Here is a 10872-nt window from a genome sequence, read left to right on the forward strand (position 1 = left end):
CAGGATTTGAAACCTTTGATGCTTCAAGACGAGTCGGACATCATCAGTCACATGATACTGCGTAAACAAAGCAGGCTTCAACTCCCAGCTTCGAGTTGCTGGGCTTTACCCATTGGTACTGTTTTGGTTTGACCCATTGTGGTGCCTTTGTTAGTTTGGTCTTCCCTTTTGTGTTCCGTTTATACAAAATAAAACAACCCCTTCTGGCTTGAGCCGCTTCGTGGATCTGTCACAGGAACAGGGCATGGTGCAAGCAGGAAAAACGAGGTGATGATCCACTAGCCCAGGGATGGGCAATCTTATCCGTAAAGGGCTGGTGGGTATGTGGGTTTTTGGGATGACCTTTAGGTCAGCTGTTCAAACCCAGGTGTGAGGACTTTTCAGCCAATCAGTCCTCTAATTAGTGACCTAATTAGGGAGTTGCAGCGAAAACCTGCATACACACTGGCCCTTTGCGGATAAGATTTCCCACCTCTGCACTAGCCGCTCTGAGACACAAAGGGGGTTTATTACAGAACTGAAAATACTGGGAACGCTACAAAACAAAGCAGACCACAATGGGGTCAAAACTAAACAGGGGAAATGATATAACTAACAGAACAAAAAATTATCTACGAAGGGAAACTGGTTACACAGAGAACAGGCAGGGAAGTGAACATAGCACACAGCAAATCAGAATAACCAACATCAAGGAACACAGTCAAAAAATCACTGGAGAACAAATCAGGGCAGGCAATTAAATACACAGTAAACTGGGGCAAACAAGGACTGGGTGTAAGACATAATCAATTAACCAATCACAGGACGCAGGATAACAAGCAACAAAATACAATAATCAAGAAGCTCAGGGAAACAACACACAGATGAATCTAATAAACTAAATCATTGAACTAAGATACAGACAGAAAAACTAAGGAACAGAATCTAACACAAGGAAAACAAGAAGGACAGATAAAAAACAACCAATGGCACAAAACAAAAAACCAAAACAGAATGCAAACCACAAAACTCAGGAACTAGAAAAACTAATACGAATGAAACAAGGTAACAAATCTACTAAATATAAAAACAGAGGGGGCTGGACTTGAACACAAAACTGATGGGTTATTAGTCACACACTCAGCCCTTCATTCCATGCAGCAATCCAGGGACCTAGGGAAACACACGAAACACTTAGGCACAGGGAGAACAGGGTGGCCAGCGATACAGGGAGCAGACACGAAAGGCTGGGGCAGATGGGTGCTGACCCTGACAGGATCGTCCTTTCACCATGCCAGTTCCTAACACATTTAGTGCTTTCTATGCAAGTAATATTTTTAAACTAATCCAGTGACAAGAGGGAAGCTAGCGTAGTGATTTAAGGACCGGTGTAATATGCTCAGCTTTCTTGGTGTTAGTGTGGACTCTGGCAGCAGTATTCTGGATGAGTAGCAGATTGGTTTGTCTGATTTTTTTGTCAAGACCTGTGAAGACCCTGTCACAATAGTCGAGTCTGCTATCTGTATCTTGCTATGTTTTTCAGCTGGTAGTAGGCTGATTTTGAAATTGTCTTTATGTGGCTGTTCTAATTTAGATCTGAGTCCAGAACTACACTAAAGATTTCTGGCTTGATTTGTAGGTTTAAGGTGGATTCAAGGTGAGCAATGACTTTCAATCTTCCTTTTTGTGGCCAAAAAACAATTCTTTCAGTTTTCTTTATTGTACAAAATTCTAGCACATCCACTTATTGATTTTTTCAATGCCCCTTTTCAGTGAGTATAAGGGACTATAGTCACGTGGTGACACTGAAATGTCCAGTTGTGTACCATCTGCATAATTATAATAAGAAATTAATAATTAATAATGTTCTATAATCTCAGCAAGGGGGATCATGTGGATATTGAATAGAAGAGGCCTAAGAATTGACCCTTGAGGTACTCCATATGATTTTTTGCTCACACACATTCATAATTACCTATTGACCTAAAGTATTCCCTATTTTGTAAATATGATTCAAACCAATTTAACACTGTGCAAAAAAATCCCACTAATTTTTCTAGTCTGTCTAGCAGTATCTTATGGTCAACTGTGTCGAACGCAGCACTGATATCCAGTAATACAAACTGAGATACTTAATTCATCACTGCTTAGATGAATGCCATTTAAAATCTTAGCCAGTGCAGTTTCAGTGGTGGTGTACTCCAGCCCTGTGCCCTGCGATGGACTGACTTCTCATGAAGGGTGTCCCCAGCCCTGGGCGTTGTGATGTACTGACATGCCATGCAGGGTGGGTCCTAGTAGTAGTTTTTGTCTATCCACAGTGCCTTCATTTTAGATTTTCTTAATGCCCTCATGCCAGAGACCAAAACTCATGGTTGATGCTTCTCATCAACCTGCATGAGGATTGTGAGCAGCAGTCAAGCATGTAACTATATCCCTGTTTGAATTCAACTACAATGAATGGATGCAGGTATCAGGCAAGCCAGAATGGTGGCTTCTCTATTACTGCTTGTTGGTACTTGCATACAATGGAGCATTCATAATGGAAAGCATAACAGAGCAAGCAGGGAAAGAGGGAGCAAGGTTTGAGAGAAGCAGAAATAAGATACTTTAATGCAATGGTTTTAGGAAAAACACCTTCATTATCAGTTTAGTGTTTAGTAATGGGCTACTTTGTACATGTTTTCAAGGTGAATACTCAAGACTCATTCACTCACGCAACGTTGTAATGTTCCTTTAAAGGCCAAAAGTTCAAATTAATCAAATGTGATTTATATGGACTGGTATCCCATGCAGATATCTAACCAGTACATGGACAAATATCAGCACCAGACCCCTCACTCATCTCCTGGAGATACAGGGAGAGAACCTGGGTACACCCTGCATGGAATGTCAGTCCATCACAGGGCACAGGGCTGGTGTACACCCTGCATGGATGTCAGTCCATTACAGGGCACAGGGCTGATGTACACCCTGCATGGAATGTTAGTCCATCACAGGGCACAGGGCTGGTGTATACCCTGCATGGATATCAGTCCATCTCAGGGCACAGGTGTGGTGTACACCCTGCATGGATGTCAGTCCATCACAGGGCACAGGGCTGGTGTACACCCTACATGGATGTCAGTCCATCACAGGGCACAGGGCTGGTGTACACCCTGCATGGAATGTCAGTCCATCACAGGGCACAGGGCCTACTCATCGTGATTCAGGAATTGCTCTGTCCAAGATCTTAAAGCCCTGCAGAGAGTGGTGCATGCAGAAGAGCACATCCTAAGGTCAGCACTGCTCTCTCTGCAGGATATCTACACCAGGCGCAGCCGGACCAGGGCAATTAAAATAATTAGGGATTCTACCCACCCCAGCAACAGACTGTTCAGACTGCTTAACTCAGTCAAGCGACTGCGCAGCTTAAGGGCTAAAACTGATAGGCTTAAGAATGCTGAACTCTGACATGCCAACAAACATCTGAACCTAAAACTCATGCACATTCACTGTAACTTACTGCACAGTCATTTTATACTCTTTGGAGCTCAGATTCTTAATTTTAATCTAGTTTAACTTAATGATTAATTTTATTATCTTTTTCATAATTTTATTATTTGCTCTATTGTGTGTTTGATTTTACTTTTGCACAATCATGGAGCCAGCTAATTTTTCATTTCACAGGGGTGGGACATACCAGCAACAGCCGATCACCTCTGATTGCATCCGCTTCTTAAGCGGGTCACCAGCAACTTCCATTGCGAAGTATAGTTGCCATGGTTATGTGCCTTACTGAGCATTTCTTTGTTCATTGTCTTCCCTGTTATCCTTGCCTCCTGCATCCTGCCTGCCCTGCCTGCCTACCTACTCCCGCTTGCCCTACCTGCCTGCCTTCTCCTGCAATCCCGACCCATCTCCACTGCTCATCCTCCCCTCTTGTTATCTTGTCCTGTGCTTGCTCGTGGAACTGACCCTTCCAGCTTTTGACTCCCTACATCCGACCCGTCTATGATTTTGGCTTGTGGACTTGGCATTGGTTGTACCTGGTTATAGAAGTAAACTACCTGTCTCCTGTACTACGGGGTCTGCCTCTTGTTTGCTCTCCCGGAGTCACAGTACCTGTTTAATTGTGTTTTTAACAGAACTCCTGAATCTTGAATCAAATTAGTGAAATTAATTGATCATTTCTATCTGTTTTTTAATCTGTTTAATGATAATAAACCCACAGGAAAACAGCATATTTATGATAAATTAAATTACTTGGATATTTATTACATACTTAGAGACCAATAGCAGAGGCTGTAGTGAGTGACAAGTTAATGAATACATGCTTTACAGCAAAGTGAACCCCACCTTTTGAGGGGCAGGGGACACGGTCCTACCATTAGGAAGGTAAGGGAGGGCAGCTGTAGTAATAATAATAATAATAATAATAATAATAATAAATCCTTCATAGTTGTTACGTCGGGTCGGGAAGCAGGCAAAGAAAGCCATGAAGAATGGTAAACAGGGTTTATTGTCAGCGACACAGACTCAGAACATGCAACGTCAATGACCGGACTGGGGAAACTAACTCAGACATGGACTAAATACACAGGACTGGCTGAACATAACAAGTAACAGGTGATTACGATTGGGAATTAACATGAGGTAACGAGGTGGGTGTGGCACACATGAGGATCGAACGAGCAGGTCATGACAGAACCCCCCCCAAAGGAGTGCACTCTGGGCGCGCCTCAGGGGAGGCGACGAAGGAGACCAGACTGGGAACACGGGACCTGAAAAACAAGAGCAAAAACATCAACGAGAGATGGGGAACAGAAGAGACACACAGAACAAGCACAGGGGCAAAAGCCAAGACAGGATCCGACAAAGGACGGAGGAACAAAAGGGCCAGGAGCGAACAAAGGAACCAGAGGGGGACGAGGAGCAGAGACAGGAGGGACAAAGGGACGAGGAGCAGACAAGGGAAAGGGCAGAGGAAGAAGGGGAGACCGAGGGAACCCAGGCAAGCGAGGGAAGGCAGCCGCAGGGGCCACAGGCGGACGGGAAGCCAGAGCCAGAGGGAACCACACAGGGGACGAGTAGACAGACGGAGGGACCGACAGAGGAGACGAGGAGGGAGCAGGAGGGGACACTGGTGCAGGCAGGCAGGAGGGGGAAGCCGTGGCGGGCAAAGGCACTTCAGGAGCCGGGGAAGGCGCCGTCCGACGCCAATCCGAAGCAGGGGGACCCGGAGGCGGGTGACGAGGCGCCGCCGGAGGGACGGCAGGTGGGCGACGAGGCACCGGAGGGGGACCCAGAGGCGACAGCCGAGCTGGAACCGCAGGACCCGCAGGCAGCCACCGAGCCACGGCCAGGGGACGCACGGGCGAGCCAGGGGGCAGGGCGGGAGGGTCCTGGTCCCTGCGTCTATGTCCTCTCCCTCTCCGGGACACAGATAGTCGGGGACCTGGTTTGGTTCCACCACTCTGGGGTGATGGCGGAGGAGTCCCTCTAGCCCCCGAGTTTTTGGGGTCCAGGGGGTAGATCCCCGAGGGGTCCCATTCCAGCTCCTCCTCCAATTACACTATGGAGGGAGGAGCAGGAGGCGGAGGCCTAGGAGCCTGCCGTGGCGGCAGGCGGTGCAGCCGGAGAGACCGGTCGGACAGGCGAGCCAGGCTGGAGAGGTGAGACAGGCTGGACAGGCGGCCTCAGGCAGGGCTGTGGGCAGAGCGGCGGCAGCAGGCCGGGCTGCGGGCAGAGCGGCAGCAGCAGGACCACCGACTCTCGGCCAGCAGGGGGCGCTGATGAGACAGGGCAGATGAGATGGGCAGGACAGGCGAGCCGGGCAGGATGGGTGAGCTGGGCAGGACAGGCGGGTCAGGCGGTGCCGCGGGCAGAGTGGCGGCATCAGGCGGTGCCACGGGCAAAGCGGCGGCATCAGCAGGCACCTTGGGCGTGCAGCCAGCAGGGGGCGCCGCAGCAGACACCACAAACTTGTGGCCAGCAGGGGCCTCGTGCGTGGCAGCAGGAGGTGCAGCAGCAGGGGCCTCGTGTGCGGCAGCAGGAGGCGCAGCAGCAGGGGCCTCGTGCACGGCAGCAGGAGGCGCAGCAGCAGGGGCCTCGTTGGGCGGTACGACAGCCGCCGGAACAAGTGAAACGGGCAGGTCAGGCACAGGCAGGTCAGGCACGATGGGCAGATCAGGAACGACGGGCAAATCAATAGGCACCAGGGTGGGCGCCGGGTGAGCAGGCGCTGCCCCTTTAAGGGCCTTGGGGATCTGGGGAATGGCATCCCACATTGCCCTGTCCCCTTTAAGCATCAGGCGAGTTCCGGGGTTATGTCCGGGGTGACAGCAGCAGCCTCTGTGGGACATACCGTGTCGATGGTGTCCGCCGAGGCCGCACACCCGAGGTGCCCGGCTCGCCCGTCCTGCCTGCTGCCGCTGCTCTGCCCGCGGCCCCGCCCGTCCTGCCTGTCCAGCCCGGCTCGCCCGTCCAGCCCGGCTCGCCCGTCCTGCCTGTGCAGCCCGTCCTGCCTGTGCAGCCCGTCCTACAGTACCTGCCTCTCCGGCTGCACCGCCTGCCGCTACGCCTGCGGCTCTGGCTGCACCGCCTGCCACCACGCCCCCTGCTCTGCCCGAGCCTCCACCCGCTGCGGCTCCAGTGACTCCATCGGCCTTGCCCCAGCGAGGCCTACACTCCCCAGGACCCCGCCTTTCCGTGTCTGGTAAGGGGAGGGGACACAGGCGTCGGACCCAGGTCCCGCCCGCCCTGCCCCCTGGCTCTCCTGTGCGTCCCCTGGCTGTCGCTCGGTGGCTGCCTGCTGGTCTCCCCTGTCTGCTCCTCGTCCCTTTGTCCCTCCTGTTCCTGCTCCTTCTCCTCCTGTTGTTCCTCCGTTCCCTCCTGGTCCTTTTGTTCCACCTGTCTATTCGACCATGGTGTCCCTTTGCTTGTCTGCCTTCCCCTTCTTGTGCCAGTTCTTGTCTTCTCTGTTCTCTGTGTTTCTTCTTTGTCTCTGTTTTGTCCCTGGTTCGTCGTTGACTTTTTTTTTTCGTCTTCTAGGTTCTCTGTTTCCTGTTCGGCCCCTGCCCTGGGACACGCCCGGAGTGTGCGCCTTCGGGCGGGGGGGGATGGGGGGTGGGTGGGTGTGCCACGCCCCTTATTACCCATGTGTGGAATTTGTGCTTCTCTCAAGCTGTTTTGTGTTTCTTAATTAGTTTCTTAGTATTTAAGTCCATGTCTTACCTTTACTTGCCAGACTTGTCATTAATGTTAGCCAAGTTCGTGTCTTGTTAGTTTATGTCTTGAGCTTAGTTTTCCCTGTCTTTCCCTGGTCTGCTCCCTTTTGTTGTTTTAAACCCCATTAAAATCCCTTACTTTGCTGATCCTCGTCTCCTAACCATTATTCCTTGCCTCCTCCCTGGACGTGAACGTAACAATCACAGACAACAATATAGTCATAGAACAATAAAAGGAAAGAAGGAAACACATGGGCTGTAAGGAACAACTTCTGATTAATTCTGTGGCACTCAGGCACACAAAAAGCACAGACATCTATATGCTGCATACATTGATTACAGAAACGCTATTGGCAGTGTCCCACACACATGGCTAATACATATATTGCACATATACAGGATAAATCCCACATTAATACAATTCTTGCAGACACCGATGGGACACTGGAGAACAACATTACACCTTCACATCAACAGCACAACAATACAAACAAATACAATCTACATCTGAAGAGGCATCTTTCAGAGAGATGCACTCAGTCCTGTCTGACTCAACTCACTATCAAACAGCACATACTATGGATTTACAATCTTCAGTAGTGCACCCTCTCACATTTATTCTACATGGATGACCGAAAAATACATATATGCCAGAACCAACATACCCTTACAACATCTGCTCCATATACTGTAAGAGAAAAATTGTCACAAGACATAAACATGGAGTTTGGCCTGGACAAATGTAAAACAAAAGAAGAAGGAAGCCTGAGAGAAGGAGGCTTCTGCAAACTGGTGACCAAATTGATGCAGTAACAGAGAATGAGCTCCCCAAGTGCCTGGGATTCCAACAGGCAAACTTACCGAGCATAAACACATTAAATGCACACTAACACAAAAATACATATATTGGCTAACAGAAATATTAAAAACACAACTACACGCACGTGATACAATCAAAGTCATCAACACATACAGTATGCAATGCCAATACTCAAATATTACTTTGGAGTAATGTATTGGACATCCTCAGAGTTAAACCAGCTCCAAAGGAAAACATGTACACTACTAACAACACAAATATCATCACCCAAAATCAGCTGCTGAGAGGCTTGCCCTCCCACGGACGGAAGGTGGAAGGGCCTCATAGACACACTGAGAAGCTTCTTCCACACAAAACAGAACACATCAGCACTACACGATGCTATAGTCCATGCAGACACCAACTACACACCATTTAAGCAGAACAATAACGCACAATAAAGCAGAACACATCAGGGGGGTATTCCAGAAAGCAGGTTATGTGACATACCTGGGTACTGTAAGTTTAAGGGTAAGTTAGTGGATAACCTCAACTTTCGGTTCCAAAAACGGAGGTTAACTTTCTGGGTATGTACGTAACCATAGCAGCTTACTCTCTGAAGATAACCTGCTCGGTAGCAGGTTATGTTCCAGGGTCAGTTTGTTGCAGAAGGTTACTGAGCATGGCGTGCCGTTTTGATGACGATCCTGTGGACGTGGAGGCACAAATTATACGAGGTTTTTTTCGCCGGGAGACAGTTATAAGACCGCGTATTGATGTATTTTAATTTCCTAATGATTATCTGAAAAAGCGTTATCGGTTTTCGAAAGAATCGTTCATTTACTTAACATCTCTTGAAACCGCATATTGCAAATGTCACAAACCCAAACCGCGGGTCTGCGCTTAGCACAGAAAACATTCTGTGCATAGCATTTCGGTTTTTTGCGTCAGGGCATTTTTTGTACAATATGGGCGACGCAGAGCATGTAGGAAAGGCAACTGTGTGTAGAGCCGTTCGCACAGTATGTCTGGTACAGTACTTAACGCTTCTTACACACGTTTGTACAGTTCCCTGTCCATAAAGCTCTGCGTGTTATTAAAGAGGAATTCCACAGAGTGGTAGGTTTGTCCTTTGTAGTAAAATCTATGATGCATATTTAATATGTAGTCATACTATTTATATCTATAGCCTACATGTATTCATCCTGCACACACACACACTTGATACTTCCATATATGACTTTCTATTTCAGGGTTTCCAAATGTCATTTGGAATACATGTAATACATGTAGAGTGACAATAAAAGGCATTCATTCATTCATTCATAATTGGGTGCATTGATGGCACCTACATTCCTATTAAAGCTCCTCAATAAATGAGGGAGATTATGTTAATAGATAGATAGATAGATGTCTTTATTGTCACTATACAATTACAGCAAGATAGTGTAGGAAATCTATTCATAGTATCAATGTGCAGGTAACTTGATTTTGTATCCTTAATTTTTTGCCTTGTTAAAATCATCAAACTCATTACTTTTTTCCACTAACTATAGGTAATCATTACAGGACAGTACAATGCTGGTTACCACTGGTTGCCCTCAGATGGGGTGAGGGGAGGTGGTGGTGGGCCCCCGCCAGTTAGACGAGCTTCAGTCTTTTTTCTATTAGCTACATGACAGAAAGAATACTAAATCGTGTTTAATAAATAGTTAAGTGATCGTGTAATCAATTACCTTTTTGCAGAATGTTTTTGTGTTTCATTTTGACTTGGCTCAAAGTTCTTCTGGCTCCAGAAGGATTACACCTTATTAAATAAGAAACCATATTCCTAGTCGATACACATTGTTATTTTAACCTAAAGAAATGAATGGCAGGAAAAGTAAATGCTTTCATAGTGATTTAACAGTCAAAAGGATGCGGAAGGGTTACGTGTTTAATTATTTTGCATTATAATAAAAGGGGAGGCGATGTCAAATTTGCAATTTAATACACACGTATTTACTCTGTCCGTTATTTTTTGCCAAGCCAACTCTTTCTTTAGCCGATGCAGCCGTATTGCTTTTTTTCATTATTATTGGCTTGAATTCCTCATATGCGTGCATTAAAACTTCCAACTCCGCCTCTGTGAAGTATGCCGCTCTCTTTTTTTCACTTTGATTTTCCATTCTGGCTCGTGAAATCGGCGATCAATTGAAAACGTCTTTATGTATGCACGGTGCACGCGCATTAACTCTGGGTAACCAATAGGAGGTTGATTGAACTTACTCTTCTCAGGTGTTTTGGAACCGACATACTCATGGTATGCGGGTTTGGGGTATATCAACCCAGAGGTTAAGATTTACCAAATGGTAAGTTAACCAAGCTTTCTGGAATACCCCCCAGCACTACACAACATTATAGTCCATGCAGACACCAACTACACACCACTTAACTTACACAACATGCACAGTAAAACAGAACATATTACAACCCCATACCTCAAAAAGCTAGAATGGACCCAGAAAGAACTCCATAGCAGACACCTGACCTCAGCCAGCCTCGTGTTGATAAATATGCGTCAAACAGTTAGCTTACTCACAGGGATCTGTTCAGTGAGACTGACGGATTCATGTTTGCTATTCAAGACCAAAGTCATTAACACCAGAAGTTGCAGAAAGTACATACTCATCGACATAAACATGACATATTATTATTATTATTCGTAGTAGTAGTAGTAGTATTAATAATAATAATTATTAATTATTAAAGTCTCAATATACAGATAGATTATGTTTGTATGTGTCATTAGACAATCTTAGTGTTTTGTGTGCCACCCTTATAACCATGTTCACGGAGTATCACCTATTTTACCCCTTTGCACTTGAACACATATAAATTTAAATA

The 10872-nt window shown here is 46.8% G+C and overlaps 1 long non-coding RNA gene across 2 annotated transcripts; it reads left to right on the top strand.

The window, feature by feature from the left end:
• The first annotated feature begins 910 nt into the window (after positions 1-910).
• On the top strand, positions 911-4028 carry LOC111837222 (uncharacterized). Of its 2 annotated transcripts, none has more exons than XR_002836601.2 (4): positions 911-1044; positions 1574-1636; positions 1860-1913; positions 3945-4028. It is a non-coding gene; the product is annotated as an uncharacterized lncRNA (long non-coding RNA). The 2 variants fall into 2 exon arrangements; XR_002836602.1 differs by lacking the exon at positions 3945-4028 and adding an exon at positions 3649-3935.
• Positions 4029-10872: the final 6844 nt, after the last annotated feature.

Source organism: Paramormyrops kingsleyae, chromosome 9 (assembly GCF_048594095.1).
Source record: "Paramormyrops kingsleyae isolate MSU_618 chromosome 9, PKINGS_0.4, whole genome shotgun sequence".
In the NCBI taxonomy this organism is placed as follows: domain Eukaryota; kingdom Metazoa; phylum Chordata; class Actinopteri; order Osteoglossiformes; family Mormyridae; genus Paramormyrops; species Paramormyrops kingsleyae.